This window comes from Myotis davidii, unplaced genomic scaffold (assembly GCF_000327345.1).
Source record: "Myotis davidii unplaced genomic scaffold, ASM32734v1 scaffold96, whole genome shotgun sequence".
Classification (NCBI taxonomy): domain Eukaryota; kingdom Metazoa; phylum Chordata; class Mammalia; order Chiroptera; family Vespertilionidae; genus Myotis; species Myotis davidii.
In genome coordinates this window covers 2,945,853-2,962,591 of record NW_006289416.1, presented here as the reverse complement: position 1 = coordinate 2,962,591, position 16,739 = coordinate 2,945,853, and the positions used below count along the sequence as shown (strand labels likewise).

Sequence of the window (16,739 nt, the reverse complement as noted above, 5' to 3'; positions counted from 1 at the left end):
TTTTATTTTATATTTAATTTTAATTTATTTATTTTTATTTTATTACTTTATTTTATTATGAATTTGAGAGAGAGAGGGAGAGATAAAGAGAGAAACATTAATCGACTGCCTCCTGTACATGACCTCTCTTGGTACATGGCAGGACACTCAATCAACTGAGCCACACTGGCCAGGGCAAAACTTCATCCATTTTACATGTGAAGAAACTGAGGCCCAGAACGGGGTCAGGCAATTAGCCCCAGCTCACCCACTTAGTTGACACCAGGTTTCTGGTTCAGCACCTTTTTTTCCACAATGCCAGGTTAAGGCAAGAGAAAGTGCTAGCAGGAAAGGGGATACAGATTGGCAGGAAAGAGGAAGAAAGGCCTAACAAGAGAGGTGAGATCCAGGAGGGCAGAGATTGGAGGGTATGACCCCTGTTCTGGCAACCTTTGCCTCAAATGCATTTTACATGACAAGCAGGCCCCAGGCCAATCACTTCAGTTTCTTGCTAGTATTGAAATTATTTCAGTGTTTGGATTGATGACTCGCAGAATGTTCTGACAGCAAGGGAGCACGCAACATGGAGCAACAGATGGTGAGATCATCTTCCAACATCTGTTTAATCAAGAAGCACACACCTCCAGCTTCCTCTCCTATGGTGACCTTGGATCATGTAACCCCCAAGCTGGTACTCAATATTTTGGTTCCAGCCTGTCACTTGAGTGGTGGCTTTGCAAACTCAGTAAGTAAGAGTTAAAAATCAAACCAATAATTCTTAATCACACATGTGACTTTTCAAAGAAAAATGCTACTGTATATTGTCAAGCTTTTTCTCTATAGGCTCAGATAAGAATAATGGTTGAATATTTTTAAAAATTACTTTTTACTTTTGCATAGTATCTTCATTATCTTTTTTTTTTAAGGTGTGTACAAGTTGGGATACTTTATTCCCAAGTCTTAAATCTTTCCGAAGTTCATCTTAGAGAAACAAAACTAAACTGCTAGTCAAGAGAGTTGGAATCTTGTTTAGATTTCACAACTGATAGTAACATTAGTAGAATATATACCTTGTGTGTTTTTTTTCTACAAGTAATCCCATTAGTAAATAAAACTAGGTTTAAGAAGATTTAAGAATTTATTTAAAACTTCTTAACTTGAAATTTGCTTATTTTGAAGTTGGGCTACACTGGTTCAATATAAATATCATTATGCCACAAATTACATTCTGATTTTAACACAAAACATAAAAATAAGATACTCCCCCCAGTGGTCATACAATGGAGTAACAATATATTTCTACTGAATTACCAATACAGAGGTGAGAAAACTAAAGTTTTTAGTAAAAAAATTATGCCTGGCTTCAGTGGCTCAGCTGTTAAGCATTGACTTATGAACCTGATCATGGTTCGATTCCCAGTCGGGACACATGCCCATGTTGCGGCCTCGATTTCCAGTAGGCGGCGTGTGCAGGAGGCAGCCAATCTATGATTTTCATTATTGATGTTTCCATCTCTCTCCCCCTCTCTCTTTTCCTCTCTGAAATCAAGAAAAGTATATATTTTAAAAATTATGATGAAAATAGCCTCAGTTACAAAGAATTCATAATCTCCACCATAATTATTCTATAGTAAAGGAATTAACTCAAATGCCTTCCTGCATTTTCAAGACCACTCATGTATGACAGATACTCACACACAAAAGGACCAAAACCCACCTGAAACAGAGTTCCTTGAGGCAGATGGCTCTTATCATCTACACTAATGCATATCAAGTTTTTCCTTCCCTATCAGGAACTACTTATAATTCACTGTCTACCTATAAAAACAACCCCAAATTTACTGATATGCTTCCTTCAAAACCAAGAGAAAATTCCTGTTGATGCCACTCTGAGGTTTCTCAAACATTTGCAGTTTAACTGTTTATTAGAAAATGGCTATCTAGTTTACTCAAGTCCCAATGTTTCATTATTTCCTCACTTTATCAAAACTTTAAAAAGGGTAGCTAGTGACTATTTTGAGTTGTGAATGAATGAATAATCAAATGCAAACAGGTCTTTCTAGGAACAAAGGAGGGGAAAAAGATTCTCCTGAGTTAGAAGGCCCAGCTTAAAGTGACACTCCCAAAGATAATCTTGAAGACTTAGATTTTACCTTTAAAATTCAACATATTTTACATTCTGCTCTAGTGCATCCATGTCTTTATATATTTAAAAAACAAAACAAAAAAACCAAAAGACTAACTGGCCAAAGTTCAAGGGTTAATGTATAATATATATACTATATGACCTAGAATATCCTCAGTGTACATATTACAATCTAAGAAGTTTGCGACTAAACATCCTCTGAGATCTAAACCTTCTGACGCTAATGTTCTAAGGTCAAACTTTCACCAAATATTTTGAAACCAGAGAGAAAATACTGAGAGTTATCCAGCTGTAGCAGTTAAGCCAATCTGTTTGATCATTAAGAGAGTGAAGCTAAGCAGCCCAATCAAGGATCAGAAGAATCATGGCTTGACTGTCACAAATTCTGGACATTTCCAATAAATAAAGCCAAAACAAGTGGGAAACCCTCTGCACTAATCAGAACTTCCATGACGGCTGCCTCACTGGGCGTGTGTGTGTGAGTGTGTGTGTGTGTGTGTGTGTGTGTGTGTGATTGACCCTGTCTTGTTAATGAAATCTGTTTCTTTGACACTCAGGGGTGACATCCTACAATATAAGCAATTTTATGTACTAGGGCTTTGTCACTCTATTTTGTTCACACTCCAGAAATCCTGTTGTCTGGCCAGTGTTGCTCAGTGGTTGAGTGTCAACCTCTGGTCAGGGCACATGCACAGGTTGTGGGTTCGATCTCTAGTAGGGGGCATGCAGAAAGCAGCTGATCAATGATTCTCTGATCACAGGTGTTTCTATCTCTCTCTCCCATTCCCTTCCTCTCTGAAATAAATATAAAATATATATAAAAGAAATTCTGTTAAAATGCAAGTCATATTATTATAAAAGTTGAAAATAGTAAATAGAAACAAATATTTTGCTATAAACTCACAACTGACAGGAGTGAACGAGTGTATTACAACACTGAGTAAGTAAAGGTACTTCAGGAAGCATAGTGTTAGGTTTCTCCACTCCAGGTCAGAAGTGAGTACAAAAGGATATACACTGGGTGGGGCAAAAGTAGGTTTACAGTTGCTCCTTTGGAAAATAATACAATAATTATAAATAACACGAGAATAAACTCTGTTTTAAGTATTCACAACTGTAAACATGTTTTTGCCCCACCCTGTATTTCAAGACTCTGAAAGCAGTTTTAAAAGAATGCTTCTGAGAATGACTGCATCATTGAAATGCACATATTGTCACTAAGCTGGGCAATGTACATTTGATTGGATAAGTTCTTGTCATATTCCTTTACAGTTACATTTTTTTATGATTAAGGACTAGAAAGTTCAAAATTTTTAAGTTTCAGGGCTAGTTAGAACAAAAATAAAGTCTTTCCTCATACCTCAACCTTCATAATGTTAATAATTTTAGCAGCTTGATTAAAGTGACTCCATTTTATATATTTTCTGCCTTCACTTTTTCCTCGATATCATGGCTGTAGCACGTGACACCATTGGCCCTGTAGTGTTCTCTTTAACACAACGTATAAATCTTGTAATAAAAAAATACTACAACTAAAGTGAAAAGGAAATAATCAAATTTCTGTCACTCTTATGTCTTTTACCTCTCTTTTTCCTTATAATCTTTCCTCCTGAAAATTACTTTGGTGGAATGTAGTTTTATGGATGAACTGTTCAGCAAAATAGTTTTAAACTGAACTTACTGAGGTAACATTGGTTAATAACATAATTTTCAGGTGTACAAGATTACAATTCAACATCCGTGTTCCTACCATTACCATATATTTGAACCCATTTAGATTTATTAACAACATATTGTACTTGTTATTTAAATAGTAATATTTTTCATCATGAATACTATCCATCAATTATCATCCATCACCCCACCTCAATAAGCACTGTGATGCTGCAGGAAATAACTATTTATTCACATCCCATGACAGTATGTATGTATGTATGTATGTATGTGTCTATGTACTTATCAAATAAAATATCTCAGAACAACAGAGCCACATGCCATTCCCCTCTCCTCACCATCACATAGAAAGAATCATTTGATTTTACAGAGACCTTGCCACAGACACCAAGTTCTCTAAATCTGTTAGGAACTCCAAAGCTAATTGTAAACTTTTTGCATAAAAGGTACCAGATTCAACACTTCATGAATATGTAAACTTATTTTTGGAAGCATGTATTTTTCTAAATCTAACTGAAATTCAAAGAAATATTAATGAAATTAAAGCTATAGCAATCACCTTTGGGACATCATCAGAATATCAAGCCATTGTGCCTGTAGCCCTTTGGTATGTCAGGAAGGAATCAAAACAGTGCCATGATTTTACATAAAAAATTTGACCAACCAAAATACTACATCAATCATCTTACAATGTTTCCTATAGGTGCAGAGGAGGATCTTCCCTGATTATTAATTTTTTTAAAAAAGAAAAGAAACAAGTAAAAAACAAGTACCAATCCACCAGCTTCCAGAGCTGATGTCATAAAAGTGACCAGGAGAATTCCTCATTTCCCATTACACTCAGTTTTTTCAAACACCTCCAATGTATCTTGCATTTAACTCTCAGGAATGCAGCCCCCTAGTTTCCCAGAGGGAAGTCTTTTACTAGAAGATCAGGAAGCACAAATTCACCACTTCTCTACTGCTCTTTGGAACTGCCTTAGCCCATCTGTCTCAGTTAAATAGAACACGACGACCATGAGGCCAAGAAACAGGGATGTCAATGCCTATATACTAGAACCTATGCAGAAATACTGCTCACAAATATAGGCATCCTGTGCAGGTGTCTTTTGAGGGTCCTAGGGAAACGGAGATGTGTAAAAATCTTCCACCAATGCCAATTAAAATACAGCTCAAATTTCATGCCCTGCTTTATTTTGTACAGTGCCTACTGGGACCCCAGTAGAACTTTTCAGAAATATTAGAACAGGGAGCTCCCTTTCCTGGCTCTGGGAGAACATGTGGGAGGATGAAGGCAGAGGCTGTGGAAATGGAGGCCAGCTGCACCACTGCTATCAGCATCACCCATCATTCTAGTTTGAGCTGTGTCCTTGTTGGATGTAGCTATGCAAACCAAATGCCAGGAAAGGCTGTGCTGAATTACTTCAAGGAGAGAGAAGGACTTCCAAGAACAATTACAGGTCAGTGAAACAACATTTGGAATACCGGAAAAGAAAGCTTGTTTCACTCATTGATCTGTTTAAAAGCAGAGTCCACTTTGATGTGCCAGGCACTATTCTATTCTAAACTGGGATCAAGCATTGAACTTGCCTGATGAGTTACCTGCTCTCATAGCACTTAGATTCTAACAGAGAGAGAAAACAAATGAAAAAATTCTAGACTGGGATAACTATTATGAAGGAAATTAAAGAGCAATGCTCTCAGAAAGTAAGGAAGGGTAAGAGGCTATTCTAGGTAAAGGGCTTAGGAAGCCAAAAACAAGAAAATGTATGACAGAATTTTAAAAAACCAACAAACTCCAGGAAGGCTCACATCTGAAAGCGAAATAGGGTATAAGTAACATGGGAGATAGAGCATCAGAACCTGGAAGATCATGTTCACACATACTTAAGATTTACTTTCACACAAGACACTGCTGCTATTCTTTCCTTAGTTGTTTTTACAACCTTCAAATTACTTCAGAAACAAAGCAAGAGTAGAAAATGAGATGACTCCGATACTAAGTTAAACATTCAAGAAATGAGTGGAAATTTCACAGTAACACAAAAATCTCCAGCTGTAATCTAAAAAGTACTTTCGAGAGCTGTTTCTGATCTTCAGTGAAGACAGATGTGACTAAACCATCTTTGAAAATACTGCTATAACTAGACCTCTGTTAAACACAGATGTCACACACTTTTCTTGAAATTCACTGTTATGAACTGAACTGTCCCCAAAAGTGATAAGTTGAAGTTTAACCCTCAATACCTCAAAATTCGACCTTATTTAGAAATAGGATCTTTACAGAGGTAATCAAGTTAAAATGAAGCCATTAGGGTGGGCCCTAAATCAATGAAGGACTGGCTTCCTTATAAAAGGAGAATTTGGCCGAAACCAGTTTGACTCAGTGGATAGAGCGTCGGCCTGCGGACTAAAAGGTCCCGGATTCGATTCCAGTCAAGGGCATGTACCTGGGTTGCGGGCACTTCCCCAGTGGGGGATGTGCAGGAGGCAGCTGATTGATGTTTCTAACTCTCTATCTCTCTCCCTTCCTCTCTGTAAAAAATCAATAAAATATATTTTTTAAAAAAGGAGAATTTGGCACAAAGACAGACACACATATACACAGGGAGAAAGCCATGTGAACATGAAGTTAGAGATAGGGTACTGCGCCTACAAGACAAGACATACTGAAGATTGCCGGCAAACAGAAGCTAGAAAAGAGGCACGACAGACTATCCCTCCCAGCCTCAGAAGGAATCAACCCTTCTAGCACCTTGATTTCAGACTTCCAGCCACCAGAACTGTGATAATTTCTGTTGTTTAAGGCACTCAGTCTGTGGAACTTTGTTAAGGCAGCTCTAGCAAATGAATACACTCACTAACGTAACAGCAAAGAAATATAAAAGGGGTAAACCCACAAGTACAAAGAGAATGGTTACAGAAAAATTATAGGAAATGAAAGAAGTCAGGTTTTTGAAAGACAAAAAATGATGAAGAAAAAGACAAGGAAGTGCTCAAACAAAGCCCACGTTAACGGAGGTATGCCAAAAAAAAAAAAAAGAAGGAAGAAAGAAAATACATAAAAATGAGAACGGTAAGAAAATTTCCCGGAGTCGAAGACACAATTTTCCAAATTGAAAGTTCCCATCAAGTGTCCAGGACAAAGGATGGAAAGGGACTGCACTTTTGTGGGCTCCACCAAAGGCAGTCGGGACAGAAAGATGCCAAAAGACAATGTTAAAGGCTTCGCAATTTCTTTAAGGGCAAAGGATTAAGAAACCTTCAGTGGGCAGAGCTACACAAAACAGATGCACATCATGCTCTCAATCAGAGTTGCAGTATCCCAGTCCTTGGCCACTTCCCAAACACCTCAATGAGAACCCACAGCTGCAGATGATTCTGCTTGTGAGGTGAAGCTTCACCAGACCTGAGAAACGCCCACTAGATCAGTGATGGTGAACTTATGACACGCGTGTCAGAGGTGACATGCGAACTCATTTTTTTGGTTGATTTTTCTTTGTTAAATGGCATTTAAATATATAAAATAAATATCAAAAATATAAGTCTTTGTTTAACTATGGTTGCAAATATCAAAAAATTTCTATGTGACACGGCACCAGAGTTAAGTTAGGGTTTTTCAAAATGCTGATATGCCGAGCTCAAAAGGTTTATATTCTCTCATGTTTTTATGCTCTTCTAACTGATTGAGGCCGGTGACATACCTGCCTTTTAGCCAAAAGCAAGGATACAAAACAAGCCCAGGACTGGAAGTTCACCATGAAGCCAGGTTGAGAAGGGCACTTCCCAGGTGTTCCAATCACTCCCTGACCATGAACAGTCCAGGGACCAATACTGAAAATCACAAATGAAGGCAATTCATCAAGAGATGAGAAAATAAGGAGAGACTTTTTAAAAACGTGCTAAAACAAGTAAAAATCTTGAGAAAATGGGAAATGATAGAAAAAGAGAAGTTGAGGGAGAGAGAAACAAATTTAAAAGCTGGGACTTCAAATTATTTTCATTCTAGCATTTCATAGCCAGCCTACCAATCAAGTAGGCTAGAATAAATTTCCAGACCTGTAAGGTGTCTCATAGACATGACCTCCTCTAATCCCTTTCTCAAAAAGCTAGAGGAGGATGTGCCCACCAAAATGAGGAAGCACGCTGAAAGGAGTATCTAGTAAACAGGACCAACCCAGGAGAAATTACTGGGATTCAGGTGAGGTATTGACTGCACTGGGAAGTTTTGTATTAGTTCTGTCAGAAATTGGGGGCCTGAATTTGTGATTGGTACTGAGAAGCATAAACCAACAAAACAATTACGTCCAAAGAAAACAAAAATTTGAACAGGAAAAGAAATAAAATCATCGCACATGCTTGTTTTGAACAATATTTAGTCATGAAAGTAAGAACACTGAATACTGAGAAAATAAAAAGTTATGATACAACTGTATTAGGAAGGTAGAGGGAAATGTGTAAGGAAGGTATTATAAAAGATGTATCCTCATCTTGCATAGTAGGAAATGCATAGAAAATGTCTAAAATTTAAAATCCAAGTTATAGTAGTATAAGCATACAAACATGAACTTAAATCCCACAAGAAACAGGTATGAGTTGATAGAAGTTGCTTCTATTAAGCAGCATCAGCAGTGAGGAAGAGACTGGTGTTTTTCATAATATACCTCAAAGTACTATTTGAACTTTAAAGCTATATATAAAAAATAATATACTTAAACATTTTAAAGATAAACAAAACTATTATATGATGCAGCCTTATGAAAGAATCATATTTACAGAAATGAAAACTATGGAAAAGAAAAAATAAACACCAAATATAAGTACTGTGGGTTTGGTTTTGCTTTTAATTAGGAAAAGCTCTTTTTTAACTCTTGAAATCAGCATCTATGGCCCATTTGAGCTTTAAGTATGTGTAATTAACAGGACAAAACAAATGAAGCAGGGAACTTAAGTACAGCCAAGTTCCTATAAGTTATCTAGTTCAGCGGTCCACGAGGTCTAGTTGTAGGTCCGTGAGGTCCGAAAGGTTGGTGACCACTGATCTAGTTCATTCACTAGAGATAAGAAAATGTCCTAACACAAAAGCCCCTTTCTCTCTTTTTGTAAAAAATATATTTTTATTTATTTCAGAAAGGAAAGGGGAGGGAGAGAAATATAGAAACATCAATGATGAGAGAGAATCATTGATAGGCTGCCTCCCGCATGCCCCATATTGGGGAATGGAGCCTGCAACCTGGGCATGTGCCTTACCAGGAATTGAACGATGACCTCCTGGTGTCGACACTGAACCACTGAGTCATGCCAGCTGGGCCAAAAGCCCTTTTCCATTCTATGGTGAATATTCCAGCAAAAGATTTATTGAGCATTCAGAAAATTAAAGAGAAAAAAAAGAGAAGAAAATCACCCACCAGAAAATTAAAGGAAAAAAAAAAGAAGAAAATCACCCACCTTAATACATGTATATTAGTGGTTTTCAAAATAGAATAAAATTTCATGTAGTTTTATTATCTAGGGAAATTTTTATAAAAATCAGTTATTAGATTTCATAGAAAAATGTTAATTACTTAGCCACTTCATGAACTAGCAAGCAACAGAATTATTCTTTGCAGTTAAGCATTTATCTGTACTATTACAGTGTGGGGCAAAAGTAGTTTACAGCTGTTTGCATGGAAAATAATGCAATACTTACTAAATAATAACACAGGAATAAACTCTGTTTCATGTACTTACAACTTTAACCCTACTTTTGCCCCATCTTGTATATACTACGTATAGAAGACAGCTCTGCTTTCTAAACAAAGATAAGGCTCCACCTACAGGCCTGTACAACAAAATTCAGAGATAAATTTTAACGGCAAAATTCACAAGGCTTATATTTAGAAAGATGTACTGCATAAAACTTATATACAACATTACTAACTTAAAAAAGTACATTTTCTATTTTGACACTATAAAAGTAAAAATTCTGAGTCAAAATAAAAATTTTAAGCAAGGACATGAAGCAATCATATTTTTATTCATGACAGAAACACCTTTCAACTAAACATATTCTCATGCTAAAAATATAAGCACAAAAGCTCTCTCCAAGATACCTTCTGTAACTTACACTCAATCACTCATGCAGTACTCTCTTCTTAATCCCTCCCTACAGCAGTTTTATAAAAGTCTACTTTATGTAACAGACTTAATTCCACCTACAAGACTTTCAGCTACCTCAGGGACAAGAGAGATGTTCTAGTCCCTTTTTTCTCCTTTGCCTAGTGCCTCTCCACACTGTCTCATTTAGTTAGAGCTCCTAGCCTACTGCCCTGCCTCTGCATCTAATCCTCAGAATCAACCCATCAGTAGGTATTATTTCCATTTTACAGGTGATACAACTGAGTAAACTATATACCAAAAGTGTACTCATGAATTTGGGAATTCCTAAAAGTTTATGAATGTATTTCTGTGTAAGAGGTTTTTCTGTATTGAACAGCTGGTAAATACCAAATCATTTATTCAATTATAGTAAGTAAAACACCATTAAAACTTCATTAGAGAGAGTGTATCCACACATGTAGTTACCAAGTGAATCAAAATAATACAGTGAAGCCTTGGCCAGTTTGGCTCAGTGGTTAGAGTATCAGCCCTGAGACCAAGGGTTTGATTCACAGTCAAGGGCACATACTTGGGTTGCAGGTTTCAATCTCTGCTCTAGGTCAGGGCTTGTGCAGAGGCAACCAATTGATGTGTCTTCCTCACATCCATGTCTCTCTCTCTCCCCGCCCCCCAACCCTCCCTTCCACTCTCTCAAAGAAAAAAAAAAGAAAAACAATGGAAAAATATCCTTGGGTGAGGATTAAAAAACAAAAAAATAAACTAAAACTCAGATACTCAACAATACAGCGGTTTCAGCTGGCTACCCACAATGTGATGGGACAAGGGTTTCTGAACAGAGTAAGATGCTAGAAGCTCTGTCCAACTAAGAAATGTTGTGACTCAGTACTCCTACACACAGTCCAGTCCCACGTAATCCAGGGATAGAGTAGTTTTCAAATCAGGAATAGTAAAAAAAAAATACCAGGGAAAATCCTTGACGAAGGCATCATATTGAATACTGATATCCCAGTGCAACTGAGTCCACTTCTTCTAAACAGAATCACTTTGCTCTCAAGCTGAGCCCAACAGTAATACTTAGAGTTTTTGATACTCAGTCCCAACTTAGCAGTGATGTGCTTGCATTGTGGAAGGCAGACAGCTTCACTGTTTCCACAGCAAATACCAAATAGGCCTGGTGGGACTGAATCACCTCTGCTGTTTTCTTGGCTGGTATTCTCTCCCTAATACAGTTGGATTTGCATACACCAATGATTCAGAGAAATCCAAGGTCCCTATAGAGCTGGCAGTAGTCTATCAGCAGTTTATAGATGCTAACATTAACAATAAGTTATCCAGTTCTATCTAATAAAGTCAAAACAACACCCTAAAATTGATTTATGCAAGTCACATACTTCTCATAGTCCTTGGGCAATGTGGTGGCATAGCGGCACTGGCATTGGGTCACCACCACCATACGGTTGTGTGCCTTTGGCAAATCTCATTCAGCTTCAGTGTCTTCACCTAGAAAATGAGGCTAATATATCTACCTTGCAGGGTTGTTTTAACTCTTAAAGAGATAATTTATGTAAAGCACAACACCTAGCCAGATGATGTTCAATCATGTAACTGTAATAATATGACAATCTTTTGCAAACATGCAACACCTTCTAGAAACATTTAGTGATCCTAAAAAGTAGGCATCAGACCCTTTTAAAGACTAAGAGTCTCTATGATGGAGTAAATAGGTACTTAATATTCATTAAAAAAAAAGTTGAGATTTTAAAGAAATATAACATGTGGACACTTCGGGATTTTTACAAAAAAATATAATTACAATTACACTTAGCATCCCAAAGGAAGCAAAAAGTATATTCCTTATGGTTCTTCAGTAAACCCAAGTATTCCTTGACTTACATTGGTTCAGAAGAAAGGCACATCACTTTACGAGGGCCAACAACTTACAGACTCAACTCTTGGGGAAAGTACCATACCAGAATTCAAAGAACACCAATCCAGAGTTCTTAATTCACATTAACTATCTGATGCTTTTACTGTCTTATTACAATACAGAATCATATAATCAAATTATCAGATGTCTTTATATTAAATAGATTATGGCCAAATACCTTTTAAGGGCTATTCTGGACACTCCTCTTTTAGAATGAGTTAAACACCAAGTCTCTAGTACAGCTGGACACACCTATTCTGCTAGGAGCAATAAGTGCCACATCATAATGCACTGAATAGATTAGAACCATCCTGACCATTATACAATTCTACTGTTTATTCAAAGGAATAAAAAAGTCTCTTAGGTAGATTTCAATTCCAGATTAACCAATGAACTTTTTGTTTTTATAATTATGATAGTTTCTATGTAAAAGAAAGCATCTTTATTATAGATTTAAATCAAGTATCTTTCCCATCATATTTCAAAAGTAGGTAAATGCAGAAAGCCAGTTACTAAAGAAGTTATTTGTTACCATATGCCTTTTTTCTTGCAGTAAAATCACTAGTTCCAACTTTAGAATTTCTGAAGGATGCTTTCCCTATCATCAGCTTTTCCTCTTTTCCTAATTACTTAGTTATAGCCACTAAATAATTTTTAAACCTACATCCTGGCACCTCTTTTGAAATACTAGTTTTTAACAACCGTGTTTCCTTAATCTTTTCAAATCCACGTCCCTTTATACCCCCTACAATGTTACTTAAAATTTCAACTAAATTAACAAGTGACCACAAAAATTAAAAATCAAAACAATGGGAGAGTGCACACCAGACCTTCAAAAAGTTTCCAATGCACCGAAAATAACAGGGCTTATAGCTCAACTACTCCAGCTTACTGCATTTGAGCTCTTTCTGTACAACCTATGAAGATTCATCATTTCCTCTTTCCCCTTCAAAACTACTTGTAAAAATCAACAGATCCTGTCCCTATGACCACATTTCAAAGGTGCCCATGTTTAAACATTCCTTCCTTCCCTCCTCAAATCCTACTTATTTTACTAGAATCAGACAAACCTTCAAGGCCAGCTTCTTACTACTCACTCCCATTTGACTCTCTCCCCTACTCTTTGCTCAGTTTATAGAAAGCAAAGGAGGCAAAATGACCAGGCAAGTGCCTGAAAATTAAGGAGACAGTAGTTATTTACTCTAACATCGATTAACAGCTAGAGGAAAGTCATAGATGACTTGAGAACAAACACAAAGTTTGCTCTCACACTAAAAAACATAATACGTATCAACACATGTAAAGAGGTGAGAGTCCTACTTCTGAAAGTAATCAAGGAAAGTGAGTACTCAAGAAAATTAAATGTTTGGGACAGGTGGAGATGATGGGGAGAAAACTAATTGAGAGAACTGAGATGAGTAATTTAGAGTTGCTAAACCAGGTGAGAACGAATCACTGTAGAGTCTTGAATAGGAAAGATAAAAAGATTTAGGAATTGAAAAGAGCTTAGAATTTATAAATCACTTTAAATTGTATTTATACTTTGCCTGGTTGAAAAAAATAATTTGATGTAGCTCAGACAAATATGAGAAAACAATAAATTAAGATGAGAATTAGACAAAAATAAGGATATAAAATGAAACAAAGGCAATATAGATGCAGTTATTGTTCATAAGATTAGAGAAGTATAGATTTTCTAAACCATTCAAATATGCCAAAAAGTGAGATAAAGGCAATGTACCAGCTACCTGAAAATCACAAGGTATGTTTTTCTGTGAGCTAGTGTTTCTCCTCCAAAACAGTAGAAAAGCCTATTTTGGATAGCTCATGTTCAAAATATGACACTAAATAGAGATGTAAATACCACATAATAAAGTTCTAAATTCAAAGATTACAAAAATAGGTACCACATTCTAAATGGATTTTTAAAAGACCACAATTTCTAGGAGCTCCTCTTCACTTTTCTAATGCATTCGTGTAGTCTCTCAGATTATACAGCTGACCTAAATAATCTAAAAGATCCCACTTCTAACAATCATAACTCCTTGCCTTTCAGCCATACTCTCTCTGTACAGGGGTGAAATGAAGGTAGGAAAAGGAGCTGATGCTGTAATTGTTTTGTTATGCTTTACAAGAAAAATGATTTCTGGCTCCTTTCTTCCTCATTTCTCAGTAACAGTTTTTACACCAATCTAAAATGACAAATAGGATCACTGAAATATAGTACTCAAAGGCTTTAGAATAAAAAGAATCTAAACAGTCAGTGAATCTAGTAAGAAGAAAAATGTATACTTTATCATCATTCTAATCCTAGACGTCACATTAAAGGCTTTATCTTGCATTGCAGCAGTTTATATCCTAACAAATTTTTTTGTTCTCCCTCCATTTCTGTAAAAAATTATTGATTGATTTGAGAGAAACAATGACCCCTTTGTTCCACCCACCCATGCATTCATTCACTGGTTGCTTCTTACATGTGCCCTGACTGGAGATTGGGCTGGCAACCTTGGCGTTTAGGGATGACAGTCCAACCAACTGAGCACCTTACCAGGGCTCCTTCCCTTTTGATAAACTGAAAACTCAGAGCAGAATCAACCAGTGGAAGGATTTCAGACCAACCGCAGACCTCTGGGCCAAGAGCTTCCTGTTGTTCCAGATCAGGAGCAGGGCTGCAGGAGGTGAGGACTACAGAGCTGGAGTGGCCCCACCACACACAAGAAGGCACTGACTTTGGAAGACTACCCAGTTACGGTGAGTAACTCCCTCACGTTTGTCTTTTGAAGAGTACAGGAACATACAAAATAAAGAATCAAGACCATGGCAGGAAAGGTAAATTCCAAAAAGTGAAGCTAATTGCTAGCAAAACCACCAAAACTTCTTATTCAAATACCTTCTTACCATCTAGAGAGTTATTTCATCAAGAAGGCAAATGATAGACCAAACGATTCTGAGGTTCAGGCAGGAGTATGTATAACTTACTTATAAAAGAAGGGAATAAAACAGAAAAAAAAAACCAAAAAAAACGGGCTTTCAAAATAAAGCCACTGCCTAGTGATTGGGCAAGTCACTATAAACACATGCACAATGTCAACCACTGAGGTCAGAGCAAAAAGGAAAGGATTTAAATTAAAGGGGGGGCAGGTTTAAGTCAAGCTTAAAGGAAAACTTCCTGATCAGATTGCTAAGCACCTAAAGGAGGTAGCTGAATCTACCTCCTAACAAGACAAAGCTTCAGGCTGTTACTGTGCTGCTTATACAGGAGGAAATATGCAGACAAAGAAACATACCCAGAGGAAAGCGTTGCTGACAAAAAGAACCAAACTATAGGTAAATTAAATATTAATATTTAAGCTAAACACTGCAAAATGTTTACTGTAATGATCATCAACTTAATTTAACCTTTTACCACCACTAATGCTTGGCACTGCCAGGATTATTCATCCAAAGCTCACAATTCAGGAAAGTTGAGTGAACTCATTCAGGAAGCGCTACCAGCTCTCAGGTCACTGGAAAGGACACTGTCTGTTGCTTCCTACTTTTATTTGACGGACCCCAACCGAGGCTCTTCTAAAAGCCGGTACTGTCTTTGGTACCAGGCAGCAACCAGAGTCTGTCTGGTCTTCAAGGGCTCCTGGTCTAGGGTAGGAGGCAGTCCAGTCAGTAAACCAATAATTACAATTCAGGGTGATATAGCAATAAAGGACACAAAGCCCTAGCTGACTCTATTCTTAACAGAGGCTCTACTATAGGTTCAATGGTTTTCACCTGCTCCCATTTCCAGTTCCCCTTAAACATAGAGCTTTTCTTGGTCCTCACCTGTGCCTTCAAACACTAAGCTCATCTCATTTGCAGCGTTCTATGGCCATCTCTATACCAAAAGTTGGGGATGGAGATACTTCAGTTTAATATACCACAACCAACTGGCATTTAATTGGATAAAAGAAGTCATCCATACTGCCCAACAAACACTCTCTCATGCGTGGCCTTGGGCCGTGAGCCCGCAGGAGGCTGGCTGCCCTGGGGGACCTGCCCACGGCAGGCTCGGCAGGCTCGGGGCTAATCCTTCCCCTGCACCTGGCTGCGGGCTCTGCTGCCCCCATCTCAACATCACCTGCCGCCCCTTTTCATCCCTGAGCCACTAAGAACAATCATTATCATCCCATCAACAAAGAAACCATTATGGGCCACTAATTTATTTGTAAATATTTCAAAATATATTTCAATGCTGTACTGTCAAAGGATGATGAACGAATCGGGCCAAGTTTTAATCAACAGTCACACCAAGCATCTCTACTGAGCAAAGAGCTTCAACTGGGCCTGGCTTGACCCCAAGGCAAGAGACACTTTTTTAATTAAAGAAGAAAAAAAAACAGGTTTGGAATAATAATCGCCAAATGTGCATTTAAAATGAGCCTAGCGGCTTTTTTTAAAAAAAAAAAAAGAATCCTTCAGAGCATTTCCAAATATTCAGCTTTCCAGCAATTTCTGAAAGGAAGGGTGATCCTCTGGTCCTGTAACTGCGCCTCCAAAATGTCACCCCAGGTTTTCAGTCAGAATCGTCAGGGGGAAAGGGCGACCCGCCGGGGTTCCAAGTTGCGAGAGAAGCCCGGAGGATGGGGATCTGGACCAGTCCCGTCCCCGTGAAGACCGGCTGAGGGGAGGGGGCTTGAGAAGCGAACAAGGACTCACGCTCCGGACCCGGTCCACCACCCGGAGGCGCGGACGCCCGGCCCCACGGCGGTAATTCAGGCTAGGTCTTGGGAGTGGGAGAGGAACTAAGGCTGAAGGCTGAAGGCTGAGGGAAACTGCTGCCATGAATATCCATTCACTTATTCAGAATTTGTTAAGTGTTGCTCACTAGGCAGACCCGATAAATAAGACAAGGAAACTGTCCAAAGAAACACATCTAATATA

The 16,739-nt window shown here is 37.8% G+C and overlaps 1 protein-coding gene across 1 annotated transcript in view; it reads right to left on the bottom strand.

Moving 5' to 3' along the window:
- LPIN2 (lipin 2) overlaps positions 1 to 11,392 on the bottom strand; it is a 90,205-nt gene extending 78,813 nt beyond the window's left edge. The window contains exons 1-2 of the mRNA XM_015562700.1: positions 11,290 to 11,392; positions 9,248 to 9,307 (exon numbers count right to left, since the gene is read on the bottom strand). The gene's annotated coding sequence lies outside the window, so the exon portion shown is untranslated. The remainder of the gene's footprint in view (positions 1 to 9,247; positions 9,308 to 11,289) is intronic.
- Between the last annotated feature and the right edge of the window lie 5,347 nt (positions 11,393 to 16,739).